Here is a 16,088-nt window from a genome sequence, read left to right as displayed (position 1 = left end):
ATTCTTATTCTTCATTTCTCGAATATGACCTTTATTTAAAAGAAATGGATTTTTCCCACCTTAACTACTCAGTTTCATTATATTTCCACCCCAATTCTGCCTTTTGAAACCCTTCATATTTTTCAGTGGAAAACTAACATGTGGCCTCTTTGAGGAAGCTATTCAGAATTCCTGCAACAAGGTTTTTCCACCTTGGAAATATTTATTATTGCTATTTTTAAATTTTTTTCTTAATGCTTATTTATTTCTGAGAGGGAAAGAGAGAGAGAGCGCGCAAGCAGGGGAGGGACCAAGAGAGAGGGAGACACAGAATCTGAAGCAGGCTCCAGGTTCTGAGCTGTCAGGACAGAGCCTGATGTGGGACTCAAACCCCACAAACTGTGATATCATGGCCTGAGCCTAAGTCGGATGCTTAACCGACTGAGCCCCCCAGGTACACCTGGAACTATTTTTTATTTTGAGCCAAGTAATTCTTTGTTGTCAGAATGCTGTCTTGAGTATCGAGGATACTTCCCAGCATCCCTGTCTACTACCCTCTTTATGCCCTAGCACTCCCCTCTCCCCCATGGTTGTGGAAACCAAAAATCTCTTCAGATATTGCCAGATGTTCATTATGTAGGAAGGGTGTTTGTGTATAAAGTTGCCCCCGGCTGGGAATAGCTGCTCTAGCATAGAATTTCTCTGTCCTTCAACACTGATGGCACTTTATTTGTGCTTCTCTCTTGGCATGTATCACATTCGTGTCACATTTTAGTTAGTTGTGCATTAATAGTCTCTCCTGTTTTGTGTGAGGAACTTTGCTTAGTGCATTTTTGTTACACGATATTGTATAAATACTATTTTCATAGTAGGTACATTGTTTCCTACATATAATTGAATCCCAATGCCTAGCTTCTTCTTATGTTTAAAGATAAATTCAGACTCATCAATAATAATGATACAATTTGTTGTTACAATTGAGTTTTCTATTAGTAGATGTGGGTATGTAATATCAGAGCTCTAGAGGCTGCTAGATGTTTTCTCCTGCCTGTATCTTTAATAAACGGCCACTAGATAGATAATGGTATCATGATTTTGTGTTAAAAATGGCTCACTTCGTTAGAATGTAGATGATTAAAACAAAGATTAGCATGTCTCCTAACTTGATTAATAATTCTGCATAACAAATGCACTCTGTTTTAAAACAACTAAGATATGTATTAGATTAAAGATTAACTCTCAGGTTCAAAGTGGATTCAAAGTAGGTTCTTTCTATATCTATCTCTATGTCTAAGAATATGTAATGAATACTAGGAGGAAGATTAAGTCCATAAATGAAAACATGTTTTATTTACTTCATGTTTGATCTTTAAGGCTGCTTAATCTAAATTCGGGGGGGGGTGTTGATTTTGAAGATGTATCAGTTTTAAGCTCGATCTCCTTGGAGAAATTTTTTCATTGCATACATAAGGTTTTGTCTTCTGACCATAAAACAACAAACTGCACAGTAAAATAGACTCTTGCAACTTACTTCTAACTCCCTCATTCTGTTAAATATTGAAAGTCATGGTTTTGTCACTATTGTCTTCCATTTTCATAGAGGAAAAACAAATAATAAATTAGAATGTTGGGGGGGGGATTTTGGAGCAAACCCGCTGACAGCAGGGTAAGGAAACATTTATAGTTGACATGGTGACATTGATGAAGGAGGTAGGAGTTACATCTCGCCATATTTATTAGGACAATAATATGTTGATCACACTGAGTCATCAATAAAAAATTCATATATGTTCACTATTTCCTGCGTAAGCAAGTGGAAAAATCTATTTCATGCTACAGAAATAATTCTAATATAAGTTTGATATTTAAAAAAAATTTTTTTAGTGTTGATTTATTTTTGAGACAGAGAGAGACAGAGCCTCACTGGGGAAGGATCAGAGAGAGGGAGACACAGAATCCAAAGTAGGCTCCAGGCTCTGAGCAGTTAGCACAGTGCCTGACGTGGGGCTTGAACTCACGGACCATGAGATCATGAGCTGAGCCGAAGTCGGACGCTTAACCGACTGAGCCACCCAGGCGCCCCAAGTTTGATATTTTTAAAAAGTGCTTGAAAATGTATTTTCAGGTCATTTTAAATATTTTAAAAACTCCATATCTGTGCACTCGTTTCTCAGTGCTAATCACATGATAATAAAAGTAATACAGAAGTGTCTAGATAGGTTATCTTTTGCTGAGATGTCAACCTTATTTTGGTGAAACAATAACCTGGAGATGGATGGAATTGGATTTGAGGGTGAGGAAGAAAGCACCAGTAATGGCATCTTCCTCTGTAGCACAGCAGGTGGTCCATTACTTAAAAACCCAGTGCCCAAGTGTCCACAATGATACTTCATGTCTGAAATTTTGCTTTGGTGTATCCTCAATGCACTCCTTTCTGTCTAGTCTGCCTTTTATTTGTTTACCATAGTTTACCATGCAACTGCTGCTTTGCCAAATGTATTTAACTTTCTAAAATTAGGTTCATCATGGTCTATTAGGAATTTTGTTTAAGTGGCTTTCTGTATCTAGACTCATCCCCAACATGTACTAATATGCCCTATAGAAAATAATTGTGACTACGAGAACCATCTGCTGTTCTCATGAAAACCTCCAAAAATATGGCTAGATATCTGTAAGACATTTCCTCCTCTTGACAGATCTATTTCTGTTAATGTCACAATTCTCCATGCCATCCAAGTTTTGTATCACCCTTGATCCTTTTTTTCAATCAAAATTCTTTCCTGATAATTAATTATATCCAATATTCTAACACCTCTCCCTTTTCTTTTCTCCAAACTATTCTGATTTAGAGTTTGCTGTTGAGACTCTCTTTAATGAATTCAGAAGAGCTTGAATTGCCTACTGAATGACTTTTAACTCCATACTTCATATTTCGCTCCAAATATATCCATACAATCTAGACAAATAGCTCTAAAACAATGGATTCTTACTTCTCACAGAATAAAATCAAAATGAAGAAATCTGGTGTTCAGATCTTTTTCAGACCCTCACTTTATCAAGTTTTCTGTTGATGGAAATCATGAGGCTGAAGACTTGAGCCTGATTCGCACCTAAAATTTTTACAAATTATATGTCTGTGCCCAATTTATCTATTCATTCTTGTGTATGTTTTTCTAAAATAAATAGTTAAGCATTTTATTAAAGATTTTTGCAAGTTTTGTATAAAATTATAGTCACAAATCATACTGCATATTCTAAAGAAATAACACACATCTAATTTAAAATAATAGTAGTAATAGGAGGAAGAGAAAGCACTTTTTTTCAATATCATTTTCTAGTTTTACCTTATGTAATGCTCATTATTCAGAGAAATATGTTTGTTGTATCTAGTCATTTTTTGCATTCTGTTACTTTGGCTATTCATTAATAATTTTCTGCTTCTGTGCACATAGTGGCCCATCTTACTTTCTCTTGCTCTAAAATTCTATACCTAAAGTGGGATTTATTTTTTTTTTTTTCTGAACACCTAGAACTTACCTTCTGGCACTAAAAGATATTCCAGGCTCACTTTGCACTTTTCATGCTTAAGGCCGACAATTAGCCATTTCCGTAATACTCTCATTCCTTTTATCAGAAAATTATATTTAGAAACTAAGTCTGGCCACTTAGTGTGCTCAAGGCACTTGAGGTGTCATTGCTTCTAGGCCTCCCAGAAGACACAGCTAGGTAATATTGTTATCTACTAACACATTTATATTTCTATAGCTACATTATTTCTGTATCTATCCAACTATATGTATATTAAGTTAAATGAGTTATATTTTTTAAAAAGTGCATCTGATAGAATGCACTTCCTATGAGCCAGACTTTCGGCTTTTAATACATACTTTATTTACATTATTCCTCACAGCAACCTGTCAGGTGGATGCTATGTTTATCCCCATATCACAGACAAAGATCGCTGAGGTTGCAAAGATTAACTTGCAGTTATAACGTAATAGTAGTCTCTGCCAGTTAAAAGTAGTATGCTTGCAAGTTGGAGGCAAATTGCTGAGGGGCACACTTATTTGCCTGAAAGACAAAGGGAAGAATTGCCTTTTTTTTTTTTTTTTTTTTTTTTTTTTGGCAAAACATAATATTGTTTCTGGACTTTGGGTGATAGCATTTGACCAGAGTGTGAGGAGCCTTACTTGCTGGCAGACTCCTTTTGATTGACAGATACTACATGGCTTACAGTGCCAAAAGTGACAAGGTCATGACTGTGATCTTGGCAGAATACTGTGATCAATTAACAATGCCTGCACAGGATGCCTGAGGGGCAACTGGCAGTATGCTATATTTAGTAACTCTATTATAGCCTATTTTCTGTATTCCCTGCTTTCAGTTAATCATGTAATTCCCACAACATAGAATTTGGTACACTGAACTATTTTTTTTAACTCTCTTATCTGCTTTACCAAACTGTGAATGTTATGAAAAAGTAGTTATGTCCATCTCGTTCATGTTTTTGCATCCAGAGTGAATAGTACAATGCATACTACATACCCGAATTACAAATTGTGAAATTTGGGTGAGTAAAATGTATGGCTCACTTTGAAACCACTTGTGACTAGGCAGCAGCTTACTATGCAAAATAATACATATAGCCAAGTTAAAATCATTGAGACTTAATAAAATGTTCTCAGAGGTCATCTGTGAAGCACTAGCATCCTAATAATTATTTATATCGAGAAGCAAAATGACAGGGGCAAGTTTCCAATATCTAATCTTTTAATATCAGCTGTAGCAACAGTCCTATATAACCTCATTATTACTGCAACCTTATAAAGTCAATGGCTTGTAAAGTATATGATGTAATGAATATTCATGTTGCACAGATTGTAATGGAAATGCTTCTAGGACTCCACCTCCTTTCTAATGCATTCTTGTCACGTACTGATCTCTCTGGAATAGGTATTTCACCTTATATTAGTTTATTCTTAAATGCACAAGCATAGTGATGAATGCTGTAACCTTAGCAGATATGAGGTATGGTTACAAAATATTAGGACAGAATGTTCTATGTAGATTGTGGACTCTTACCTTGTTTTTGGAGTATATCCCCTCCTTGTGAGAGACCACAGAAACAACTTTCATCACACCCAAATGCAGCCATCGATCATACAAAGTAACTGGTGGAAGAGAAAATATAGATTGCATTTCTGTACCTGAAATCTACACATAAAACCACAACCGGTGGTATTTGGATTTTTTTCTATATGTTATATTATTAAGATTAGGATGAATGGATGAATTTATTTGTTTATGCAGAAACTTGAGATAACATCATAATTTTTGTTTTGTCACAATAGGACCATCAGAAATTGTTTGAATATATTTATTTTTTCTGATACAATGCTAAAAAACAAAGTTATTCACTATTGTTGAGAATGAACAAAAGAATTTTGTACCTTAGAATATATTTCCTATCAGTGGCTTTACAATTTATATTCCATTAAGACATAAAAATGTTGGGGCATGCCTGGGTGGCTCAGTCAGTTGCGTTTCTGACTCTTGACTTCCACTCAGATCATGATTTCATGGATTGTAAGCCCACATCAGGCTCTGCACTGACAGTACAGCCTGCTTGGGATTCTCTATCTCCCTCTCTCTCTGCCCCTCTGTTGCTTGCGCTCACACTTTCTCTCTCTCAAAAATAACTCAACAACAACAACAACAACAACAAAAGAATGTTGAGAATTATGGTTAAGCTAAAAATTAGATGAATTTGGGGAAAATATAATACCTCTAAAGTATTCTTTTTTAAAAATTTTTTTAAGATTTACTGCATTTAAGTTTTTTAAGGTGGTATAATACTTCAGTGCCCAGATAAGGTACATATTGATAATAAAATATATTTATCAAGAATATTCAGGGGCACCTGAGTAACTCAGTCAGTTAAGCATCCAACTCATGATTTAGGCTTGGGTCAGTATCTAACAGTTTGTGAGATCAATCTCTCTGTCAGGCTCTGTGCTGAAAGTACACATTGGGATTGGGATTCTCTCTCCCTCTCTCTCTGCCCCTCCCTTGTTCACTCTCTCTTTCTCTCAAAAGAAATAAATAAACTTAAATAAAAAATAATATACAACAAAATAATTCTCAGTTGCCAAAAAGGAGTGAAATGAAAATGTGAGTTTAATCAGAGAATTTAGGAGACACAAAATTTATTTTTATTACCAGGATGATATAGTATTGATTTCATTAAGAATAAAAAAATGCATACAATGCGTAACTGATTTGTTCATGCCTTCTCCTGAAGCATTTAAAAAGGGATAGTAAGCATAAAACATGTCCCCTGATATGACATTGCTATTGGTCAATTGTATGGCAACTTAAAAAACAAAACTATGAGGCATAACGGATATCTGAAAATAGACAATTATTGAGAATTTTTTAGAATTTTTAAAGCACCTCAGATTTTAGTGTAACTTGCTTTTAGAATCAGCTATGGGTCTTTTTTAAAAATTTGTACTAGAAAATTCACTGTGGCGATTTACTATTGTGAATCTCTTTAGTTTCATTTTTGTGAGCCTGGAGGTCAACATTTGGTTGTAGGAGTTCCTTGTTATTCTCATTATTATCATTTTTTATAGCCAGTAGCAGCAAGGAAGGCATATTCTTTCTCAGCTTGTAAATGTCAGATGAGTTGCTGTTGGCATGCATATTTTCAGCCATAAATTAAAATATAGGAGTGGTTATAAAGTGTTTCAATTAGAAGATATTTATCCTGTTTCCACCTGGAACCAGTGGGGCACTCCTGTGAAGACAATTTTTTACAGCATCTATTTATGTTGTGCAACTGATAAGTGCCTAATAATTTGTTGTTGTTGGTTAAGATTTTTATCTTGTTTTATAATACAACCGTGTCAAAATGTAACCAGAAGGTCATGACACTATCCTTTCTTTCTCTCTACTGGATAACCCAGATAATTTCAAAATAGCATTTTTTTTTCTGACAGAAAAATTGTCGCTTAAAGGAAACAAAAGCAGTCTTGCAATTACCTTGAAAAATACTTTGAGCCATCTACAAAACTTCGCACAAATAACCAGTCTATTTTTGTACTCAAATAGCCTGTATTTAAAACCAGCAGCTCCCAGAATGTAAAACACTAACATATAATAGCACACTTCCACCCCCCCCCTTACTATTTAGTTCTCAGTTTTATTCCACAAATATTTCTCGTGGATATCACAGTACTTTTGTGAGGTATGGAGTCCTAGTATTATCATTATCATTTTGCTCAAGTATGAACTTGAGGTTAAAAGACTTGACCAAATGCCAGTTATTTAAACAAAACTGAAACTTGGGTGCCTGGGTGGCTCAGTCGGTTAAGCATCCAACTTCTGCTCAGGTCATGATCTCATGGGCTCCTGGGTTCGAGCCACGTGGGGCTCTGTGCTGACAGCTCAGAGCCTGGAGCCTGTTTCCGATTCTGTGTCTCCCTCTCTCTCTGCCCCTCCCCTGCTCATGCTCTGTCTCTCTCTGTCTCAAAAATAAATAAAAACATTAAAAAAAAAAACAAAACCCTGAAACTCAAATCCCATATTTATATTCTAGTGAGATTTCCAAAAGAAAAAATGCTGAATATTCAGATAACTACATTTTTTATGTTTGCCTGGGGATAGCTTTCAAGCCTCACTACTCCTTCCCCCTCTGATCACGTATAAGCAAACTAATAAGAAATCCCCGGTGCTCTCTCCTTTGGTGTTGGTGGAAGGACATTCAAATCATGGCTCATCTAAGCCCCTACCTCTTATCACTATAAAACCCAAGACAGGGGTGCCTGGCTGGCTCAGTCAGAAGAGTATGTGACTATTGATCTCAGGGTCATGCCGTTTGAGCCCTACCTCGGGTATAGAGATTACTAAACAATATATAAATAAACTTTCACGAGAAAAACCCAAGCCAGTCTCCTTTTCTTTCTCTCCCTCAAGCCATTTTCGGACAAGCTTTAGAGACTGTTCTGCTTTCACCCTTAGGGCGTAAACCTCGTTATGTCAGCAATAAACCTTTCCATACCATCTTGGTATATGAGTGGGCGTAATCAGTCCTTATGTTCAGCCATATTTGTGGGGGTGGGGGAGGAATGATATAGTTCACCTTTTTAATATGGCCACAAAACAAACATAGGCCTAATTTTCAATTTACTTTTGGTAGAACTGTTCCTCGCAAACCTCTACAAATAAAACCTCCCTCTTGCATGCTTCCCCTGAGCAACTCTTGCCTGTATTTGCACCAGCTGTTATTTTTCTCTTCAACATTCCTCCTCCTAAAATTATATCTTGCCAGTAACCCCTTTTCCCACCCTTATCTTATTTTCAATTCTGTGGGCTTTCCATGCCCTGTGGTAGAAAATGTGTGGCAATAAACGTTTATTAGTCTACTTACAACAAGAAAAATTGTTAATGAAAGAACATATGAATTTGCATTTTTATATTATTCTAATAAAGCAAGGGTTGGCAAACTTCGTGAGTTAGCAAACTCACTGAATTGGTTGGCCAATTACTGAATATTTTAGACTCTTGGGCCATATTATCTGTGTCACAATTACTTAGGTCTACGATTGTAACACAAAAGCTGCTGTAGAGAGCACACAAATAAGGAGGCTGCCTTTCTTGGAGTAATAATTGAAAATTGAACTACCATATGATCTAGGCATCCCACTCTCAGGTATACACTGAAGGAATTGAAATCAATATCTCAGATATTTGCACACCTATGTTCATTGAAGCAATATTCACAGCAGCCAAGATATGGAAACAGCCTAAGTGTCCATCAACAGATAAATGGATAAAGAAAATGTGATTGAGATATCCTACCATTTGATACACATGGATGGTCCTTGAGGAAATTGTGCCAAGTGAGATAGTTCAGACAGAGAAAGGCAAATACTGTATGATATCACTTATATATAAAACCTACAAATATTAAACTTGAAAAAAAATAAAAAATATTGAAGTTTTGAAAACAGAGAAGAAAATGGTGGTTGCCAAGGGCTGAAGGGTGGGGAACTGGAGAGATGTTATTTAAGGGTACAAACTTTCAGCTAGTAAATAAATAAGTTCTGTACAGTTTGTGCACAACATAGTGATTATAATAATACTGTATTATACACTTCAAAGTTAATAAGAGACTAGATCTTAATTGTTCTCAACACACGCAAAAAAAAGAAATAGATTACATGATATGATAAAGGGGTTTGCTAACGCTTTTGTGTTTTATATTGCAAATTTATATATTTGCAATTTATATTTATATATATATTTATATTGCAATACTTATATTGCAAATATATATTTATATTTATAAAGTTTTATATTGCAAATATAAAAATGCATTAAACAAACACTTCGTACACCTCAGTCTTACACAATTTTATGTAACAGTTTATCTCAATAAAATATAGCAAAAATTAAAATGTATGAAATATAAACAAACAAAAACAGATTCAGCCTATACTTACTTGGCCCTTAGTTGCTCCACCTGTATAACATTCCTGTGCAGTTTACTGCAAAGAAGGAACAAGCCAAGAAAAAAAAAAAGTCTCAGCGAGTATCTGCCTATTTTAACCAGTTTAGCATTTAACAGGTAAGAAAATGGGAGACAGTCTAGATAATAACAATGTAGATGTTGCAAGCAGGTGCAGTAAAGGTTTCCATCCAAAATGTCCATAACACATGGAGCATTGAATGGCTATTTATTAAATAAATGATGTAAAAGACCATCACATACCACTAAAGACATCACTTCAGTCTTAGAGGTATATAGTTAGTATTTAAAATTAGAAACAAATTAGTAAATTTTCAATAGAAGGATTTCAGAATATTATCCACTAAAAAATATAAATAAAAAAGAGTTTAGTTTTCAACTGTATTATAACCATGAAATGATCCATGAAAAAAATTAAAAACCTGTGAACTGATGTTCTAAATACAAGATCTAGCAACCCAATTTTCTTATTCAAATAAATATTGTTGTTTCTAAGCACATATGCGGTTTCTAAGAAAAATGCACTCACTCTAACAGATTTAAAACATCATTTTCTATCTGTAATAACACATTCCACTGAGCAATTCTGAAATAACTGCAAAGCTTTGCTAGTTAAACATATTTGGCTTTGGTTCATGCCCAATAACACATCTAAAAGATTAAATCTGCAATAAAACAAACCAAAGGCCTCCTAAGGATATTAAGATAGCTGCCTACTCTGCTTTAGATTGTTAGTTTCCTAAAAATTCTCATTTGGATCTAAATCTGAACTCTGAATAATTTTTTGTAAATGTTACTCTGAGGAATTTGACAATCTTGATAGAGTTTTGAATGAGAGCAATGCCCTTCCTTATCTTTGATCATAATTCTATTCTCTATTTGGCCACAGGGATAAGCAATTTTGCCACAACTCATGGAGATTGTGTCTACATATGAAGAAGAAGACAGATAAGGGTTTTCTATAATAAATATCAATTTATATTATCCATAAATGTATGTTCATTTTCCGTATCTCTGACATTAACACCAATAGGGATATAAAGGCAAAGGAGTTACATATATTTCCAGCTTGTACTGAGTTTTCAGGTAGAAAGAAATGCAGACAATATATAGGAAATTAAAATATATGGCATAGTGTAATATTTTGAGATGCTTGTTGAAGACTTTAAAAAATATTTAATTTTTCCTCTCTTCCTGTTCAATCAATCATCATCAGCTTTCTTTGGTTTGGGAAGGAAAAAGTGAAAAGAAATAAAACAGAAATAGCCTTTGTATATTTCTGGATTTTCATTTTAAATGTCTAAAGCCTTAGAGAACTGCAATGTTTTGTGGAATAGGTTACAGAAAGATGATTCAGGGCATATGACACAAGTCTGGCAGAAACAATGTGTGGATGTGATACCAGTCACTTCATTTCCAGAAAGTCACTATCCTGAGTAGAAAGAAGAAGAGAAAAGAGAAAGAAATGAGACTTTTTTAGACTGCCTGCCAGTACTACCTGAAAGATGTCAAGAACCTTGAGAAAAAGTGAATGTATAAATGTATCTGGGTAGCTCAGTCCATGGACAGTTATTATCGAGGGTTTCTATTCTCAAGTGAGGCATAGAAGAAAAAAAGAATAACCATATACCATGACCATTGCCCAGTGGGATGTTGGACATGAGTTATTTTTGTGAAAATTTGATGCACTCTGCAAATTCCATGGTAGAATAGAGGTTGGCCCTCCTAGTGAAATGGACTTAGCTTAAGTGGAAGGTGGGAAGCAAAGGCAAGAACTTTTTCTACCCTCCTGTCTAAAGGGAACTGAATTTAGAATGTAAATCAGCTTGCAAAATATTTTAGAGTCAAGTATTGGACTTTGACACCTGCTTTTGAGGTCTGTATTTCATTTTTACTTGACATGTAGTAATGACTCCAATGTATGATATATACAACATGTAACAAAGTCATAATTAGTAATTAGGATGATTGTTTTGGCTTAGGAACCTTAGGTTTTGGATTCGACAACCATATGTATGTTGGAGCTATTCAGTTAGAAAAGAGTGAGGAGGATAAAAGTGGATGGGGGGATATGTATTTGAGGCAACACTGAGGTAAATGAGTGGATGTGAAATTTCTAATTTAGAAGTCTTTGGCACAGAAGTATCAAATGAAGTTATGGAATGAAATAACCCAGGAAAATTGTGCAACTGAGGAGGGTAGAAGTCACAGTGCAAGAACCCAAAGAACTTTTGTTTTAATGCTGTGAGCGCAAGAACAGAACACCACTAAAGACATTACAAGTGAACAGTCAGAGCCTTTTGGAAGAATTCAGGTTGGAGTTTTATCTCAGAAGCTAAAATCAAAGTGCATTAAAAGAGGAACGCCAGGGCTAACAGAGCTAGAGAATGCCAAGAAATCAAGTAGCATAAAGAAACATGTGCTAGATTTAGCTAGAAAGCCATTAGTGACTCGGATGGAACAGTTTCTGAGAACTCACTCTGCCAAGGCTTGAGGGATGATGAGAAATAGGAAAAAGAAAAAAAAGAAAGTTTAGATAATTTTCTCAAGAAGTTTGGGAATTCCAAATTACTCTGCTATTTCTATATTCCAAATTCCCTGCAAAAAGTAAGCATAAAATATCGTGTAAGTTTAAAAATACTGCTAAGTGCGTGAGATATTGGGGTAGCAAAAGCGGGAGACCTCTGTTCTGTTAATTGAGGACAAAAGGGAATTTACTGTGTCTTGTATGAAGAGACTTGCTCTTGTATCTAGAAACTACTTTACAACATGTTCGGCATAGGATTTTTTAATGCTGTTATTTCTCTAATTATGTATTATGAATTTTGTAATTTTTTTTTAGTATGTAACTCAATGGCTTCCTTCTCATCTACTAGAAAAATCAGAGTTCTCCATAGGGCTTTTAAGGCTCTGAATGATGTGGCCCACCTCATCTTTGTTGACTCTCTACCTGTCCCTTATTGAAGCACTGTGGTCTTCTTGCTCTATTTGAATATGTGAGGCATACTCCCATTCTGAGGGTTTTGAACATTCTGTTCCCTCTGCTTTAAATGTTCTTCCCGAATATATAAGCATGAATTGCTTATATGCTTCAGGTTTGGCTCAGATTTCACTCTACCTGTTTATCCTCTCCAAAACAGACTTTCATTTCAATTCCTAACTTCTCTATTCCCATTTTATTTTGTGTATTTTATTTTTAATTTATTTTTTAATTTTAAAGAGACAGAATGCAAGTGGGGGAGAGGGACAAAGGGACAGGACTGAAATTTAAGCAGTCTCCACGCTCAGCGTGTAGCCTGAGAGGGCGCTGGAACCCATGAAGAGTTTGATGCCATGACCTAAGCCAAAATGAAGAGTAGGATGCTCAACCGACTGAGCCATCCAGACGCCCCTTCTCAATCCCCATTTTAGACAGCACTTATTACCAGAATACATACATTTGTTTATGTACTTATTGCCTGATTATGTACTTATTGCCTACTAGAATTGAGGCCACCTGTGAGCTAGAAACTTGTCTCTTTTGTTTGCTATTGCAATCTCAGTGCCTAAACTGCACTCTCCAATATGATAGCCTTTAGATACATGGGACTCTTAAAATTAAAATAATTAAAAAAACTGGGGCGTCTGGGTGGCTCAGTTGGTTCAGCGACCGACTTTGGCTCAGATCATGATCTCACAGCTCGTGGGTTTGAGCCCCTCATTGGGCTCTGTGCTGACAGCTCAGAACCTGGAGCCTGCTTTGGATTCTCTGTCTCGCCTCTCTCATGGCCCCTCCCCCTCTCATGCTCTGACTCTCTCTCTCTCTCAAAAATAAATAAACATTGGAAAATGATAATTAAAAATAAATTCAAATACAAAGTTAATTCCTTAGTCATATCCATCTCATTTCAAGTGCTCAATAGCCAGATGTGGTTAGTACCTAATCACTGGACAGAGTATTTCCAACACAGAAAATGGCCTTGAACAATGCCCAGTATATAGAGTTTGTGTTTAGTAAACATTTTTTGAAAGAATCTTACTTCCTTTTGGTGTGTTACACCCAGAGTGACTACAACCTGAGGACAGTAGCATCAACTATTTCAAATAGGAAAATGTGTCTTAGTGGAAGCTTGAGTGGTAGAAATGTGAAGCCTTCAAAATAGACCTTGGTTCTTTGCGCCACCATTGATTGCAATGCTTTAGTTATAAAAGTTTCCCTGAATTTTCTACTAACCATAAGTAATTTGGGCTATTGAACAGGATGTGTTTATTTTACTTCTTCCCTGTTAGTACACACACACACACACACACACACACAATTTCTTTTGAGTTGTGAAAATTATGGTAGTAGTGAGAGGTAAAACCTACAGATAAGGCTAGAAAGAAATCATAAAGAATTTTCTAGCAGACTAAAGAATGCTCTAGTTTGGCATAGTGCATTTCCAGGATGATTTTGTATCTTACTCCATCAGAGTTTAAAGTGAAACAGCTTTTGCCTATTTTGAAACTGCCTATGTTCTTAGCTACATCAGAACAGACTCATAGAGACTAAGACATTTCTGCCAATGTTTACATTATCTATAATTCTGTGTATAGTCATTCATTTACATCCTGCCTTATCTGGCAGACCATAATCTCTTCCTGATAAGGTACCAGATAGTTTTGCTCTTTGCAATAAGCAGCATCTGCACTGTATTTTAGCACAGCAGGTTTGTATTCTTCATCTTACAAAAAGATCCCAGGATATTATTACATTTTTCCTTTTTCTTGCTATTATCTGGTTAGTAATAATTTTTTTAAAAAAACATAAAAAAAGAAGTCTAATAAACACAGGTAGGAAAAATAGCTAATGATCTAATACCCTTATTTCTCCCTTCTTTTGTGAATATTCTCCTTTATAGGAATGAGCAGGAATTTACCTGATATGGCAGGTAAAGCTCTGTTTATTTAATTATTATTCTGAGTTCTAGGAGAATAAAGTCAAGGTAACATAAATCAATGATGTTAAAATTAAAAGTACGTAGAACATTGTCCAGCATATACTAGGTGCCCAATACATGTTATATTTATTTATCCACTTACTTATTGCATAAAATAATTAAATACACCCAACTCCATTATATGTTAGACATGAGATTTATTTCTAAATTTTAAGAATGTTATAATTAATATGCTTGTTTCTAATGGTTCTAGGGATCAATACAGTTTATTTTAGATATAGCCAGTTAAATTCTAAGATTTAAAAGATCATGTGAAAATAATCCCTGAGTTTTGTTTTTCATTAGCGTAGAGGATAAAAACCACAATAATTTATTAAATGAATACATGAACTTAAGGACAGGTAGAACTTCCAGGCTTGATATGATAGTACTGGAAATCTAATAGTTTCCATGTAAGTTTTTTTTTCCTTTTTCAAGTTTTTATTTAAGTTCCAGTTAGTTAATAAACAGTATAATATTCATTACAGATGTAGAATTTAGTGATTCATCACTAACATGTAACACTCAATGCTCATCATAACAAACGCCCTCCTTAATCCATATCCCATTTAACCCCTTTCCAGTAACTCTCAGTTACCCCTACCCACCTCCCTTCTAGTAACTCTCAGTTTGTTCTTTATAGTTAAGAGTCTGTTTTCTGGTTTTCTTTTCTTACTTTTTTTTACTTATGTTCATCTGTTTATTCTTAAACTCCACAGATGAGTGAAATAATAATGTATTTCTTTTTCTCTAACTTACTTATTTTGCTTAGCATAATATTCTCTAGCCCCTTCCTCATTGTTGCAAATGGCAAGATTTCATTCTTTTTTTTGTGATTAAGTAACATTTTATTGTATATACAACACCACCTCTTCTTTATCCATTCATCAGTCAATGGACATTTGGGTTCTTTCCATAATTTGGCTATTGTTGATAATACTACTATAAACATTGGGGTACATATATGCCTTGAATCAGTATTTTTCTATCCTTTGGGTAGATACCTAGAAGTGCCATTGCTGGATCATAGGGTAGCTCTATTTTTAAATTTCTGGGGAACTTCCATACTATTTTCCAGAGTGGCTGTACCAGTTTGCATTCAGAAGGCTCCCCTTTCTCTGCATCCTGGCCAACATCTGTTGTTTCCTATGTTGTTAATTTTAGCTGTTCTGACAGGTGTGAGATGACATCTTATTGTAGTTTTGATTTGTACTTCCCTGATGATGAGTGATGTTGAGCATCTTTTCATAAAATATTCCCCGAGTTTTAAAGGTAAGGAAGTTCTGATTTCCTTCATAAAATTGTGCCTGAGAGACTTCAAATACATACCACATTGAAATTGTAGTTTAAGGCACATACCCTTTTTTGTAGCTAAGATTAAATCTAGCTGAGATTTTAAAAAATTAATATGCCTGCTATCACTAATTTGACTTGGTATAATTTAACTCCCTATTTAAAAACTTGTGCATAGGTTTATTAAAAAAAAAAGTCCTAAAATCTCTTCCCTGTAGCATGTATGCTCCACACTAGGTCTTTGTTTTGTTTTGTTTTGTTTTAATACAAAATGATGGAAGAATTGCAGGAAATATCATATACATGGTAATTCAGTATGAAAACGA

This window comes from Lynx rufus, unplaced genomic scaffold (genome assembly GCF_022079265.1).
Source record: "Lynx rufus isolate CCGP_SWC_20201006 ecotype Redwood Valley unplaced genomic scaffold, mLynRuf1.p SCAF_1, whole genome shotgun sequence".
NCBI lineage: Eukaryota > Metazoa > Chordata > Mammalia > Carnivora > Felidae > Lynx > Lynx rufus.
The sequence above is the reverse complement of the archived record's forward strand: the minus strand, read 5'-3'. Positions refer to the sequence as shown.